Genomic DNA, 16,699 nt, shown 5'->3' with positions numbered 1-16,699 from the left:
GCAACCCATGTATATTATTTCTCTATACATTCTGCAGAAGAGTTTAATAACTAGAACATTTTCTGAACACAGATGTCATTGATGTGTTTTCATATTGAGGTATAAACAGTATTTAGATCCATAACTTTAGATAACTGAATGCCAAACAGTGCTGTGAAAAGGAGTTTGTGTAAATAATGATGTAATAATTTTACCCATTAAAACTTTTTAAATCTCTTTTCATATGTGCATTCCTCACTAGAGTTATAAAGGATACAAGAAACAGTAACACTACTTTTTTTTTTTTCTAAAGAAGGAAACAGTTTCCATAAAACACTTTTCTAATGCTTTGCGCAGAGCATTTCTCACAGCTGCAGATGTGAATGTGTGTTGTGCAATTTAACATGTGAATAAGTATTTTTTGTATTGGGCAACATGAGTGTTTGTCCTTGCAGTTGCAGGAACTTGGACAGGCTCTTTAGCAGAGTTATTCTACTTAAAAGCAGAGCAAATTAGGAAAATGCAAATAATTTCTAAAAAGTCTAGGGAAACGTTTGTTAAACAGAGAAACAACCTACCAGTCCTCCAGCTATTACACTGTTGCAGCTCTTTCAACAAATCCATGGAGATCTACCAGTTTAATAGAGGCAAAAATGCCATTCATTATAAACAAATGCTGCTTAGATCTTAGCAGGTTTAAAAGGAGAAAATTCCATGAGGATTTGTATTATTCTCAGTAATGAGTCGTCAGATACTACCCAGTGTTGTTCATAAAGAATAAACGTAACTAACAATAATTTTTTGAAGACTCTTATGGATGCTGGCAGAATGAATGATCTCACAGAAAATCAGAAGTAAAATAGTATTGCAGCTGCTGCCTGTATAAGGCTCTCTATAGGACAGTTTGTGCAATAAGCCTGCAATAAATAATTAAAAACTCATTTAGCAAATTATGAAATTAGGCCTTTATTTATTTATTTGTATTAAAATACAAATTAAGAAAAAATAAGGTTATTCCAAACCCAAGAAAACTACATCCAAAACATATATTTACATGCATAGATAGATTGACATCTGTTACATATTTATTTTAATTTTGAGGTGTACAAGAGGAAAACACACAGTCTATTGACTGAACAACATTAAAAACAGTGGTTCAATAATTCCTGGTTCTGGAATGAAGAAAGAATGGGATGCAAAAACATTTTTGCCCTACCTTTCTAGGGACTGAACTAAGTGAAAACCTATACCGTTTTGAGAACTAAGTGTGCTTACTTGTTCTTAGCAGGATGCCAACAACTGTCACAGAAGAGAAAGTTGATGCAATTGAAGAATCAGGTAACAGGTGGCAAGGAACAACTTCAGGCAGAAAAATATCCAGGAAATATCCAGCAAACAGGCTAACAAAGAAGAAAAAAAAAAGGCAACTTCAGAGTTCCACATGATTCTCAAGGACGCCCATCTTCTCAGAGACAAAATGGATGGACCAGTCATGAAAACTACTGCAGTATGAACTGACCTTGGTCCAACTAAAAGAACTGTTTTCCTGATTAAGAAAATGAAATCATTTCGAAAATGGTGTGGCAGGTAAAGCATAGCATTTATTATGCAATACTGTAATATTTTGCAGAATTATCAGTCCACAGCGTAACAAAAATGCACGTACAAGCTCAAGAACTGGATGTATAGGGTTTTTACAAGACAGGGGAGTATTCTGACTGTTTTGATTTCATTTAATGTGATTGATTATTTTAATCAGAAAAAGGAAATCAAAATCCTGAAATGTAATCTTGAAAGTGTTCACCTGAGGCTTTTTTCTCCTTTTAAGTGAAACATATATAGTCTGAAATGTGCAGCGTAGATTTTCTTTTTTTCTTTCCCAAGGAAAGATTAATACACTGCAGAGGACCAGAATAAACTCTTAATTTCATTTAAACAGTAGAGAGACCTTTGGCTGACTCTGCTTAGAGGTAAGTTTCATCTTGGGTGCAGACACCAGTTACTTCATCAAATAGGGTACTGGCCATTCTCAGAAGCCCCAGAGGCATGTTCAAACACAAGTGAAATCAGACAAGAACCCTTAGTATGAAAATAATAATGCTGCATTGTTCCTTTCAGGCAAAAAGGCAAGCTGAATTATTTCATTAAAACTACTACAGATTTTTCCTGGGAAATCTGTACAGTAAGAACAACACAGTTTTTGTAGTTGTTTCACGCTTGCTGTTTTTAGTGTTTCATTTTCAGACTTCAAGGCCGTGGAGTTCTTTCTAAAAAAAAAAAAAGAGAGAGAGAAATTATTTCATTTCCCATGATTATTATAATTAGTAAGGTTTCCATTATATGGTTGTGAGACGCTGAGATGTTAACGTACATTTAAAACAAGACAAATCGGAATTCTCTAAGAGAGAAGTTGTAAGCTGCTCCAAATGATACAAGCAAGCCAAAAGATGTGGAGAGGTAGGGCTTTTTTGGTTTGCAAAGTACAGGTTTGCTGAAGGAATTGTTGTCGTGGGGTTTCTATTACCTTTGTTGACTTAATGTGGGTCTATGGGCTCTTTTAATTTCAGTGAAATGAGTCTGAATTCTGCAATTTGAAGTATCCATAGAACATTCAGCTAAGCAAATTTAACCTTTCTACAATAAGAGGGTAGAAACGTGTCTAATACCAACTGACATAAACGTAACTGAGACATAGAATTGACCTGACTGCACATTGCATCTTTTGGAGGAGAAAAAACAATTTGGATATAATAGAATATAATTAAATTCCTTTATATTATTATGATCAACTTGCAGCCACACTAATAGCATGCAGAAATTTTGTTAATAAATTGAAAGTCACTTTATTAAAATTTAATGTATTATATTTTTATTATCAGGCAAAAATTAAACCATAAAACATGGAATTATTTTAAGTAGAGGAAAATTTCATATTCAACCCAACTTCAAAATAATAAATTTTCTTTTTTATTTTGTTTTATTTTACATGCTGTTAAAATATAAAACAAGTATGTACTAATTTAATTAAGCTTTCATGGAAGAAAATGAGAAGTGGCATATAAAGTTACTTGAATTATTTGTTGCTCTTATATTGCTCTTTCTTATATTACACTTTTATAACATCTCGACATAATTTTGAAAACTTAAACTTCACTTTTTATGTAGAAACAGAGGCATTCCAGAAAGAGTTGAAGGAGACGGGAAAGGGGAAAGAGTCTCCTATGTATCTCTTATCCTCAAACCTAAACCAATAATTTTCCAAGTGTTTTTTTAATGTTTGGACCTGATGGATTATTTAACTAATTAACACGATTTACAACAACTCTGAAGGTAACTTTATCTTGAAATTATATGCTTGCATGGGCTATCTATATTCCCTTAACTTTGTGCTGTCATTTCTCTCAAGTCTATTTTTAATACATAACATGCACTGAGGTTCATAAAAATATCAGACTCTTCAGAGTGCTTTTATGTGACATATTCGCAGTTATTTTTAACTGCTTTCAACACTGTTTTGGGAACTGCAGACTCCACTCTTCCCAAATGTTCCCAATGCCAATAGACGATGCACTGAAACTGCACGCGAGCTGCAGGTAGAAAAGTGTGCCTAAATACAACCCCCATACAGCACGTCAAGAGGTGGTGACAGCTAGCATTATGTGCACAGCAGCTTCATAATGTTTACCATGACACGCTGCTCGTGCAGCCCACAGGTTGTGTGATGAGCTTTTCAAGCTTTGTTAGGAGGAGCGTGCATACTGAAAATCTACTTCCTTTGGAGATACGGTTGGATCAGACTGATCCCTGGTTATGCCTTCAGTTGGTTCCCCCCCCCCCCTGAGTAACAGGCATGAAATTCAACAAACCTCTGGGTCTACCAACTGTATTTCATTCTAGTAATCAGCTAGCAAAGTCGGTCAGCAAAAACACAAAACTGAAGTCTGATTTATTTGGCCAAAGCATATTTAGTTCTCTGATAAATTGACTTAAAGGAACAGATATGGATATGCATACATTCTTACCTGTGCTTGGTTTCTTACACTTCACTCAGTTCTCACCCGATTCATTTTTTTTTCCCCATCAGTGGCCAGCCCTGACATCCTAGGCAGTTTTTTCCTTGATTATCCCCTGGTTGCCTTTTGTACTGCAGAACTGCAAGCACAGTCACGCTTCCATGTGCAAACTCTCTTGAAACAATCAGGAAAAAAAAAACAAATAAACCCATCATTAAAAACATGGCCTCTGCATAATCAACAAGTATACAGATAAGTTAGGGTGGTCTGTAGAGAACGTATGGCTGAAAAGATTATCGCATTGGAAAGGGATAATTGGAAATGAATGGAAAAGCTTACCCGTGTCCTGGGCTTGCAAGAAAAACTCCAAGAGGAGGGATCTCCAGAGAGAGACCCTTCCCCTGTGGCAGTCAGTCCTTAAATGGGGGGTCTAAGAGAGGTGCAGCCAGGCTCCATCCTTTCTGGTCACACAGCTGGATCGCCTTCACCTGTGCTCCCAGGGCTGTCTCAGTGCTTGCTTCAGGTGATCGTGACTCCGTAGTTCTATACAGCCTCTACGTTTGGCTACTAGTTGAAATTATCTTTATTCAGCGATGAGAATATTACTGAAGGACATTTAAAGTGGACACATTAATTCTAGTTTTCATTTGAACCAAAGTGAGGGCTCTTCCACCTTTATTTTTTATTTCTGTTATCCTCCTCAGACGCTGCATAGCCTGCATAATCTGCATTACAAGTAGCTAGTTGTCAATTGTGAACAACCTAAGATAAAATAGTGAGAGAGCTGAATGAGGTGAGGGCCAATAGGTCTGTCCTTTTTTGAGAAAGAAGCTACTATTACAGTACCACATGGTGAGCGCGATGAGAAGATTTGTTTATTTATTTCCAGATTGTGAGGCATTACCTAGAGAAATTGGAAAGCAAAGATGATACAGCAACAGTGGATAAACAGTAGTCCTTCAGCTCTACGCCATTTCTAAAAATCACTAGTGCTTGATCTCCTTTCTAAAAACATAAGAAAATAAACAGTTGTGACTCTACTTGGTCAGCTGGCAGGCTACAGACAGTGGCACAGGAGAAATCTTTCCAACAAGGATCTTACCTATATACTTTGCATTTTAAAGAAAATTGACTCCCTTACCGAGTGTTTTTCATCTTGACTATGCCATACACAATAAAAGGGAAGAAAATCTGAAATGATCAACAAATATTTGCCAAGGATTAAGCACAGAGTTTGAAGATCTTCCTGTATAAATTTTTTTTTATCATTTAATTGCCAAGAGTTTATGCAATCAAATGAGGATTGTTTCACATCTAAGAGTTAACACCCTAATATTTCATGATGACAGCTCAATTTTGACTCATTCCAATTGGTATGAGCAAAAAGGAAAGTGTATGAAATACTCTACTGTTCACTAATAACATAACTAAATCCATTTGAGAGTTTACTTTCAAAAAAACAAAAAAACAAAAAAACACACCTTTTGGTCTCAATATACAGCATTTATCAGTATCCAAATCCTCTTTTGAGATGCTAGCTGCTTTCAACCTTCTTAATTTCAAAAGGATGGGGAAAGTGGATTTTATTTCAAGTACCATATAAATTAAGTATATTTGAACTACATAATTATTTCATATTCTAAGAATAACTTTTAATTAATTAAATGTCAGTATAATTTGAAGTAATTTCATTTGAAGTATGTGGCATTAATACCATTTTCTGAATTTCCATTTTCAAAGGCATAACATCAGACTCACTGGAATAGGCTCCCCAGGGTGGCGGTTGAGTCACCATCCCTGGATGTATTTAAGAACCGTTTGGATGTGGTGCTCAGGGACATGATTTAGCAGAGGGCTGTTAGAGGTAGGGTAGGATGGTTAGGTTATGGTTAGACTTGATGATCTTTAAGGTCTGTTCCAACCTGAGTGATTCTATGACCGTATGATTCTATGATTAAAGCATACTTAGCAATATTATGAACTTGTAGTCACCAAGATTGACCATTTGCTAAAAAGGAGAATAGAATTCCAACTTCTTTGTAGAAATATGGAAAGGAGAGAGAAAGATTATAAAACTGTGGAGACTTACTCTCAGTGTTAACTTGCACTCCTTTTTTAATTTTTTTTTTAATACTGTGTATTTATTACAATTAAACTATTAGTAGAATTTACATATTTACCTTTCTCAAAACAAAATATTTTAATTTCATTTTGTATCAGAACTGAATGCAGTGTATTACACATGAAAAATACTCCCCACAGATAACTAGTCTTAATGGCTGTCACTGCACTCATGATTTGGTTTTGAAATCTAAATATCTATTTCTTCTAATGACATCTTCTATTGTGCAGCTTTTACTTTTTTTGTTTCTAGCTGCTCTTAAATTTCCCATTTGGATACACCCAGCAAATTGGTATATTGCAAGGGGACACTAAAATAAGGAATGTAATGGAGACAAGCTGAAAGGGCTCAACTTAAATAGAAAATAAGAGGAAAAATTCTTTAGTTTGTAGTACTACAAGTTATTGCTACGAATTCCTGGGACGTTCCTTTATTGTAATCACAAAAGGCATATAGTGATTAAATTATTATTATATTAATCTCAGTGACTAATGTTGTTAAAACCTGCATGAAAAAATCAGCTCTTTCTAGAGAGCTCCTTTGTGGTTGATATGAGATTTTTTAAAGCTACTGTTAGTTTTCAAGGCCACTTTCATCTCATTTTAAGATATAAGTAAAAAAATACTGCAATACTTCATCTGATTGGCCTTGAATTACAGATCCACAGTGATTAGAGACACTGTATTACTGCGCAGGCTGTGCATAAAGACCAGGTGATGGGAATGTCATTTCTAGCACTTGATGCAGCTCTCTCAGTGTAAAATACGAAGGAAAGCAAGATTGCAAGTGCCAAATGCAAGCTATCCAGCTCCAATAGAATAAGCCATGAAAATGCAGTTCCAGGGTTTCAGATGTAAATAAATAAATAAGGTTGAGTCGAAGCAATTCTTCTTACAGTTGCATTCAAGTATCCAGCACAGACTAAGACCAGATTGGGTGCCCCTACTTGAACTGTGTGCATATCTTCACAATAAAGTATAGATGATTATCTAAACCAACGTGACAGACTATAATTTAGGATACTATGTGCCATAAGGTTACAAGAGATAAGACACTACACTTTTGAGAAGTTTTAGGAGGTGTTGGTGAAATTGGTGTGCTCAGTTCTGAGGATTCTCATTTCAAAAAGAATTTGGTAAATTTAAAACATATTCACAAGAGTAAACTGATAAATGCCCAGTACAATGTCTGATAGATGCTAATCAAGCTTCATTTATTTTGTTTACAAGAAGACAACTAGGTGACAACTTGGTCATAGGGAACCAGTGCAAACGGGAAGACAGCTGGTGAAAGTTCAGTGCACTCAAAAACATTATAGAAATAAAGGTATGAAGTGATCGAATAGAAGGAAGCTGAAACTGGCAAATAGAGGCTAGAAATAGAGCATAAGTAGTTGGGCAGCAACAAAGGCAAATGATCAATGGAACAACACACACAGTAGAGTATATATCACAGATGTTAAAGCACCACCACTTCTCACTCTGGAAGACATACTTACTTACATCCTTCATGCTGATGCCATGGGCTTGATGCACATTCCTTTGAGCAATGCAGAACAGTGCTTAGTATGACCTGGGAAAAAGATGCACAGGAATCTGACAAGAATGTCCACTATTACAGGCACAGCTGATGGCAAGACCCCAGTCTCCCTTTTCCCTGTGTCACATTACTCACGATTGCATCAGTGAAGATCCACAAGACACAAGGAAGTTCCCCACCCCCCCCACCCCCCTTTTTTTTTTGATCAGCACATACATACGGTATTTTTTAGTACTTTCAAATTGTAAATTTAAAAATTATCTATTTGTTAATATAATTGTGTGAGGAAAACACGAAATGTAATGTATTAGATAGGACAGATGAACCGGTAGTACAAAGGTACGTTTTTGACAAGTTATCACATTTAGTACTGTGTCCTTCTCTAGCTTCCTTGAAATATTCAGTGTATTGTAAACAGAGTAAGTTCTATATTGCTGTACTCCTGTGCTGACCTGACCTTTCAATTAATCTCCTTTTGGTAACCAAGTATTCACTGTCATCACATCACATTTAATCCTGGTATAGAGGGAAGCAGTACAAAAAAGAGAGGGAGGGAAAGCGAAGGAGGAAAGGAGGAAGCAGATGGAGAGAGAGTTTTTCTCCTTTCCTCTTTCAATCTCCATTTCATGTACGTGGGCAAGCAGCTAAACATGATTTATTAAAGCACATGGTCTCTTTTAAAAGGCATCAGAATAACGCTGGAAAACTTACTCCTACCAACAACTGTTTTTAAATAGTCTTAATTTTCTCTTTGAGGTACAAATGAATGAACAAGCATTTTACACTTACTCCAAACTAGATTTACTTTTGATTCTTTCATTCCATCAAACTTACAGACATCTATTGGGAATGAGAAATATGTGCAAATGGGTGGACTTGGTTTTAGAGATGGTGGATGTTTCATTCAAAGTTACACAGTACACATCCAACAAGATTTGTTTAAATTGAATAATAAATACACTGCATTGTGTTTTTGTATTCTATCTTCTAGTTCTTGCCGTTCCTGAATGGAATGTTATATGTAGTCTTTACAACTGTGAAGGCATCAGTTTTATTTCTGCAAGATCGTTAATCACCTGATGATGTGAAGCTTTGAAAAGAATATCCAGTGCCATGACTGCTTTGACAGAACACTGGAAAGGAACTGCACAACAGTTTGATACCTGAATGACGGGCTACTGCTGTGGAAATATCTTCAGCTGCACAGTCTGTTATATATACATGACTTGTGGATCTGTTTGGCATTAGCATGGGCAATGTTGTGAAAAATGAGCTGTGGGAATGTAGTTCATAATCCTTAGAGAAATTACATCCTATGACAGCCAAGGTACTTAAATATTAGTAAAAAATAAAATTTCTGTCCTGGACTCAGCGTACTTAAGATTCCTATGTACTGATGGGCACCTGTAATCAGGAAATGTGTTTTCAATTAGGTGCTTAGCTTCAATTAAGTTTGTAGCTCCCTCCAAAGAAATTGTGGCATCAAGAGTAAAAAGAACCCAGGCACAGTCTCTGTAGAAATCATGATGGTAACACTTCTAAGGTGCTAATCACTCTTAAAGTTAATTTCAAATGAATCGAAATAGCCACACCAGAAGAAAAGCAGAATTGTTTCTGTATGTAGGAAGTCGCATAGATTCTAAAATGGTAATGGTCATTTTGTGGACACAGCTATAAGGTTATCAGGCTGGAATCCTTACCTGTTTTTTTGACACATACCTGAAGAAAGACAAGCATTCCTGACCCTTTTCTCCAGTTACCGTTTACTACAAGCGCACACAAAATGGAGGAGGTCTGTTGGTATCCTGGGACTCCTAATAATTCACCTAGAAAAACACACAGCATTTCAGAACCTTGGTCTCCATCTAACCTCTTGCTGAGGATGTCACCTTCTTTCCAACAGAACACAAAATGATCAAATTAATGAGACCTTTGTCTAGTATTCCTGATGAAGATCTAGAGAATATATATATTTTATTTCACTGCTTGCTGTTCAGCTGGTGATGGTAGCCAGTTTCAGGCTCAGTCTCCCCCTGCCATTTATTTAAGCAGTATTTTCATTCTTCCAGCACAGTACTCAGACACATTTGTTTATATGGTAGCATGTAATCTGTGCCATGAACACCGGACTGTCTACTGACAAGACAACTGTCCTGATGCAAAAAGTAGTTTTAAAAATATTGCATCGTTGTTACTTGTGAGAGGAAAGCTTTAAGACTGCGTTCTGACCAGCAAGTAAGATTTCTCTCTAGGTCTGAGAAACAATTCTCATCCAGGTGCTCAGCTTCACTTGGAAATCCTGGTAGGTGGTATACTATCACAATTCTCTGGACAGTTTGTTGAAGCATGCATGACAATTTCAGTGTCAGTGGCTAAAAGGAGAGAAATGATTCCCTAAAGGCCCTTTTTACTGATTATCAAGAATCCCCAGAGAGATTTGCTAAAAGCTGGGTCAGTTCTCCAGAGGGGGTCATTCCACTGTGCTCTCTAATGTTTTTCTTTCTATTATGCTGAAAGAGCCCTGTTCATTATGCAAAACACTCATTCAATTAACATTCTGTGTCATCAAAAAGTATTTAAAGCTAACTTTAGGCTTTATGTGCTGTGGCCTATTTTTCACACTGCACAGAAAGTACAACCTTTTTGTTTTACTCTAATTAGGTTGTTTCCTGCTTGAAATGAAATATGTATTAACTACTACGTTTGAGTTTTAAATTCCATTTTTAAGGCAACTTGAGATGAAATTCATGGATAACGAGAAAAATAAGTGTCAAAGACTCAAATTCTTCTTCTTGATATTAATTTTTTCTGTGACTTCTGACTCATTAGCAGTCAGCTTCCAGCTGTCCCATTTATAAACAATCTCTCTATTGACAATACAGTCTGTCACTAGCTATTTAATGCATTATGATGATGATCTATATGGTATTAAGAACACCACTGCTGTGCATCCCTCTGGGAAAGCGACTGTTGTGAATTACACTAGAGTCCTTGTTCCACAGAGCAGTTTCTCTCGTGAAAATAACGCTGTTGCTTGAATAACAAATATCATCCAGCTCTTCCAAATATGATGAATCTTCTGTGAATGCATCCTACTGAATAAGGTACTTACCCCTTAGGAAAACTTCAGATGATTTAGAACATACATCTTCCCATAAGCTTTCAGTAGTATTGTGTTGTCCTTTCAAAACAGGAAAAACACTGGTTTGGCAGAAGTCTCCCTTCTCTGAGGGCAAAAAAAGCCAGAATGGTTAGAAACAGGTGAAAATTTCCTTACTTCGACAATCAGAGATGTCCTCCATATGTTAGCTCAAATACTGCATCTTAGAATGAAAGATGCTTTCTGTGCAATAGCATTATATAATTCACTCTGAAAATAATACCTCCTATTTATTTCCTTGGAAATTACAACAGATATAATGAGCACAACAATTCCAATTCATAAAGCAAATTCTCAGCTACAAAACACTGTTTTTCAGGGTAGTCACCATTATTAGCTATGCATTTTCCCCAGTGTTGAACAAGAGCCTGCATGCTGTGCTAGTGAAAAAACTGTATGGCCACCTGAAACATGGCTTTTCTTTCAAGTTGCTGTTGCCACTGCTGAAACACACCACCCACTGCCTTACTGAGCTCACATCCACTGTTTGGTTTCCATAAATGTTCGGCAAGCATTGATGAACATCAATGGGAGCCATTTTTTTCTGCACAGAGGAATTAATTTTCACAAGTTTGCTTCATATGCTCTTCTATGTCAGATGTCATTTTATCAGACTGCCCCTCTGCTGCCATCCGCTGCACAGCAACTACACATGATGGAATATTGGCAGGAAGGTTCAACTTCAACTGCCTTACCACCAACATTCACCTCGAACATTGTGAGTCAGCACAATAAAATGGGAGACACTGCTTTCAGAGTAGCATATATCATACATTGCTGGAGGATACCGTTTTACCTACACATATCATGATAGTTTGGTCTTGTGGTATTACTGCCTCACTAGACTGTCTCTAAAAATACTGAGTTTGAGTTATCTAAGCATTTCATTTAACAAGTCTTCATTAATTCTATCTTGTTCTACTGCTCAGGATTTTCATATCAATTTTCCTATTTGCTTAAATTAGCATATCCTCTAAGTAGAGTTGTTTGTTGTTATTCTGAGTACACATGGGGGACCTCCTTGAGATATTCTTCTGCTTGGTTGGGGTAGTACTGATATCTCAACTCTCAGTTTTGTTCATGAGTCTAATGATTTTGTGCACATGGTTTTCTACTGTCGTGGCAGAAATTATTACAACCCTGGGGGAAATCAGGGTAATCCACACTGTTCTGCCTCTGTATTCTAATCCCTTCACTCTGCACTGATTATTCTGTCAATGGAAAAAATAGTTTTTTCAGTTTCTTGGTATGGTCAAATTACTAATCTTTGTTATTCTTTCTCTACTCTGAGCTGTTTTGGTAAGAATTATTTCCAACAACATCTCTCTTTAAAAATAGTCCAAAATAAAATCAGTGCCAATCTCAGAAAGCCCTTTATGCGGTGCTTGTATTTTCCTTTTGACATACCAGAGGTGTACCCTTACCTACTGAAATTTGCTGTTTTATTGGAAGGAGTCAGTATGCACAGAGCTGATGAACCTTGTCCAAGGCCATGCAACTTACACAACTCTAACTAATCCTCCTATTATAGGAGGAGTGCTGTGAAGTTCCTCCTATAATACTGGTGATATTTTATTTCCATTCTGGGAATTCTGAGTATAAATTAGAGTATCCTGACACACTTATGAGTCTATGCTTATGCATCATTTTTTTAATATCTCAGATTGAACACTGACACAAGTCTTTATCCTCTGCCAGAGAAAAGATAAATTAGGCTTGTGCAACTACAAATATATTCGTTATTCCAGTGTTACACAATGATCAGAGGTTAATTAATCTGTTTTTCTCTGCTAAATTGCTTTTCTAGAACATGTCCTTTGATATCAAATAGTCTGGTAATGAAGAAAAATTGTAAGACTGTAAGCTGAGATCTTAAAACAGAACTTGATGAAAAGGGAAGTAGGTAGTAACTTACCTTAACACTCCTCTTTTTTCTGAAACCCGAAATCCAGTAAACATGGTAGCGCACTTATGAGCAAGGAAAAAAAAAATTTAAACCTTAGAAAAAAGATACTACTTCCTCTAAAAATTCAGTTCTTCAACGGTAGTGACACCAGATGGTGTATGGGAAGAAAAAAAGAAAAAAAAAGAAAAATTTAAAGTTACTTGGTTAAAAAGCTGTAAAACTAGACTCTAAAATGCATCTAACTGGCTTCTGCTTCTTGCTTTTTATTACTCTGTCAAAAGACCTTTAGGAGAAATTTTGCAGTACTTTTAATGCATATTTTAATATACAGTTTCTTTTATCAGTGTAAATCCCTTGCTTATTGCTGCCAGTATAAATAAAGTGTGCCTCTTATGCAGCACTACTTAAGCAAATACAGAATTTTAGTATTCATTCGTTTCTGTACCATACCTTTGTTTTACTGACAGAATAGGATCACTTTTTTTCCCAGTTCCATTGGTTGTACTCACTGTCTTTCATTGCTTACTCTATAATCAAGGCATTTATACCAGACTGTTCAATTGCTAGCAAGATTTCTACCTGTAGAACTAGGGTCAATTGTGAACCTCCTGATCACACGGGTTGACACAAACCTGACTAAGAAAACTTGAGTTCAGCATTCAGAATTACAGCACATACAGAACAAAATGCTATTTTAAATCAACATCTAGCTCACACTCATATATGCTGTACAATTTAGGATATGAAAGGTGTTGCTGTGAGCCCTCTAAGAATTACACATTTTGAAGCTTCAGCATCCCCGTTCTCCCACACTTGAAATGGGCTGATGGAAAACACAATGGGAAACTCTCTCATTTTTGAATTTAATCAGACCCTGGGAGACCTGAAAGCACATTTCTGTTCCTACGATACATGCTTTTTAGCAAATGCTTGGAGTGAGCTCAGCGGGGTGCGTGCCTTGCTGTATTGTGCTGTATTCACTCTGGTAAGTCTCAGCAACACTCCGTGTTCCCCAGAGAATTGAATGAGCAACTTCAGTCCTGGAATAATAATCCTCTCTGGTAGGTTGCAAAACCCATTCCAACCAACTGAAATAGAAATGCACATATGCACACACTCCACTCACGCACTCCAAGGAGAGGCTTAGCAGCCTGTTTGGTGTTCAGAGTCTCAAGTATTCTTCCCCATTTGCTCATACTTTCCTTCAAAGCGATCTGGCATCTTCAAGGATAGAACCAGGAACAAGAAATTTTACACGTGTGATCAGGAGGAAAAGCTTGTGTCAGGGAAGCAGTCCCAGCCTCTGAAATAACACCAAATGTCATGAAGTGAGCTTTTGTGGAAAACTAACCACAGCTTGCAGGTAAAGTAGATGTTTTCGTTCAGCAGCGAGAGTACACGAAGATTCTGTCCTATCATACACAAGTAAACACAATCAGTGCATGCATAGAAGTCAGCTGAACTGAGACCTCACGTGTATTATAAAACTTTTAAGTTTTTGACTCAGCTTTTAGAGCAGCTGGGGGAATGAGCAGTACTCGCCTCTATTCAGCAAGGCTTCAGCGGTTCAGCTGGCCTAGTTACATTGTCTTCAGGGGAATTTGACTTACAGTGCTGCTTTTGTCCGCGCTGTTCGTTAAAACAACACATAAAAAAAATCTCAGGGCAAAACAGGCTGTGATGTAAATACTAAACATCAGCTCTGTGTGGCCCAAATGCTCCAGGGAGGTCTCTGAGACTCTTTCTGAAACTCCCATTTTAGAAGCTAAAATTCTGAACAGATGCCCTTCTTGCACATTTGCTTAAGCTTCCTCCTCATAGTGACACTGTATTCAATAGCAACAAAGGGAACATATGACATTTTCCAAAGAGCTGCAGATGTACAATAAATCTGGCATTACTGTCTGATTTTCAATATATCACACCCTTTTATCACTCTTCGTTTTTGGCCTGTGTCCATCTCAACTCCTTACTTTCTCCCTAAATCGATCAGCTGCTCCTTTCTTTTGCTCTTCCACTGAATCATCACACCACTTTGTGAGGCAACTTTGTTTAAACACTGTTTTTCCCAGCTACAAAACCATCAACAACTTCAGAGACCATTTTACATACTGTTTCCTATTTGATATTTCTAACCACAGTAAATATTTTCTCCAGGACTATGATTTCAGCTATTTTTATACAAGGTCCACTTAGCACAGTTAGTTGTTATCACACATTAACATGGTACTGTTAAGATTTGCCTAAACTGGGCCAGATACGTGAGAGAATATCCCAGGTTCTTAGTTCCCAGACTTGGGGCTGGAGGGTAAACTGTCCCGGTTATCTCCATTTACAGGACTAGATGCTTTTTGAGCTGGTGTGTCTTCAATATTCAGATGCAATTTCTGTCATAAATTTCGTATTTAGATTAGCACATAGTAAATTTTGACCTCTAATTGTGAATACCAGTTTGATTCTTTTTTTTGCGAGGGGGGTTGGGGCATACAATTGAAATTGTTTTCACCTACCATTTTTATACTCTAGTTCTAATGAAGCAAAGAAAACTAATTTTTAGTATCAAGTAGATAAAGGATTGTGAAGGGTGAGTATTAGACCATCTTTATTACATTTGCGCAGTAATTCACTTTCATTTTCCTAATAAAACTTTCCTGAATTGACTGTTACAGCCTTATCTGCCAAGCCAGACTGCTCGCTCTTTTTGTACTAGGTTCCTGCATGAATTCCAGTTTCCTTCCACAATTGCAACATAATGTGTTGAAATGCACTGTGTCTTTAAATTGGAAACTGGAACTGCAGATTTCTGACCATGGCTCTGTCATCCCTCTTCCCTTTTTTTAGAGCTGCAGTGTCTAAACTGGCAATGGAGAGCTATTGAGTGATCCTCTCTGCTGTCTTTTCCACCAGACTGCTGAGTGTTTGCTCATTGTCATCCATAAAAGGTCAGGAGGTCCAAACGTGTCAAAATTGCTTTTTCTTACTTGACAAATTCAAAGTTGAAACTTTTTGCTGAAGGCTTCAGTTTTGTCATGTACATTGAAAGCCTTCAGTTCTAATTTGAAGTCAGTAAATCATGAGAAAATATCAGAGACATAAATGACTAGCAAGGTCATGACTCATTTTTAATGTGAAGCAAACTACTGGCCAACGAAGAAAGCAAACAGCCTGTATGAAGACAAACTTGATTGCTTGTTGAATATACACATAGAATTCAGTGTCTTCACAGCTGAATTATTTCTAGAGACACCTACTGTGCTCTTTATGCTGAAAGATGCTTTCTTATCAAGTAGTACTTTCTGCTGGAGACTGAAATGCTACTCGTGGATTTTCCTAAATGTGAAGCATCAGCAAGGTTTTCTATCCCTGAACACGAAAAATCCAGACAACTCCAGATCCCTGGAGACAGTGGCAGCTGGGAATTTTTCAACAAGATCAAGGTTTACAAAGAAAATGCTCCTATTTTAGAGATTTTAGAAATTCTCTGTAGGAGGATAAAAGAAAAGACCAATAAAACCCCTGCACAACAGATTTTGATATTACAAGGTTGAATATGCTTTTCTTTAATACTATTTCTTTACTTAGAAAAACACTCTTTTAGTCCATATCGGAAACATTTTCTGTGAAAATTCATTTCCTCTCTCACAAGATGTTAATTTATGAGTTAAGAATAAAATTTGCACCAGTGTCAAGGTAAATGACTATACAAAAAAAAAAAAAAAACCCTCAGTGAAGGACCCTCATTCAGTGGAAAGCTGTGTAAGACCAACAGTAACACAAGACTATTAATAATGATGTTATGTGATTCTTGTATCAATTCCAGGAAAAACAAACAAACAAACAAACACAACACACAGAGAAAGAGATTTTCAAGTGGGCAGAGTGACTGCATCTAATTAACATTTCTTATGGATCTCTGCTGTTTTAACAAGTTATTTTGAGGAGACAGTGCTATGTTCCACATAAGAAAGAAGCTTGCTATG

General features: G+C 36.8%; 2 long non-coding RNA genes across 2 annotated transcripts; both read right to left on the bottom strand.

Moving 5' to 3' along the window:
• Window positions 1–2,147: 2,147 nt before the first annotated feature.
• On the bottom strand, window positions 2,148–5,192 carry LOC125692452 (uncharacterized). The gene is made up of 3 exons (XR_007376673.1): window positions 4,332–5,192; window positions 4,002–4,166; window positions 2,148–2,242 (listed from the first exon to the last, which is right to left on the bottom strand). It is a non-coding gene; the product is annotated as an uncharacterized LOC125692452 (long non-coding RNA).
• A 2,300-nt stretch (window positions 5,193–7,492) lies between these two features.
• LOC125692450 (uncharacterized) lies at window positions 7,493–14,227 on the bottom strand. Its single transcript, XR_007376672.1, has 4 exons — window positions 12,729–14,227; window positions 10,766–10,879; window positions 9,373–9,479; window positions 7,493–7,686 (listed from the first exon to the last, which is right to left on the bottom strand). It is a non-coding gene; the product is annotated as an uncharacterized LOC125692450 (long non-coding RNA).
• Window positions 14,228–16,699: the final 2,472 nt, after the last annotated feature.

The sequence above is a fragment of the Lagopus muta genome, chromosome 4, assembly GCF_023343835.1.
Source record: "Lagopus muta isolate bLagMut1 chromosome 4, bLagMut1 primary, whole genome shotgun sequence".
Classification (NCBI taxonomy): domain Eukaryota; kingdom Metazoa; phylum Chordata; class Aves; order Galliformes; family Phasianidae; genus Lagopus; species Lagopus muta.
This window is presented reverse-complemented; position numbering and strand designations above follow the sequence as displayed.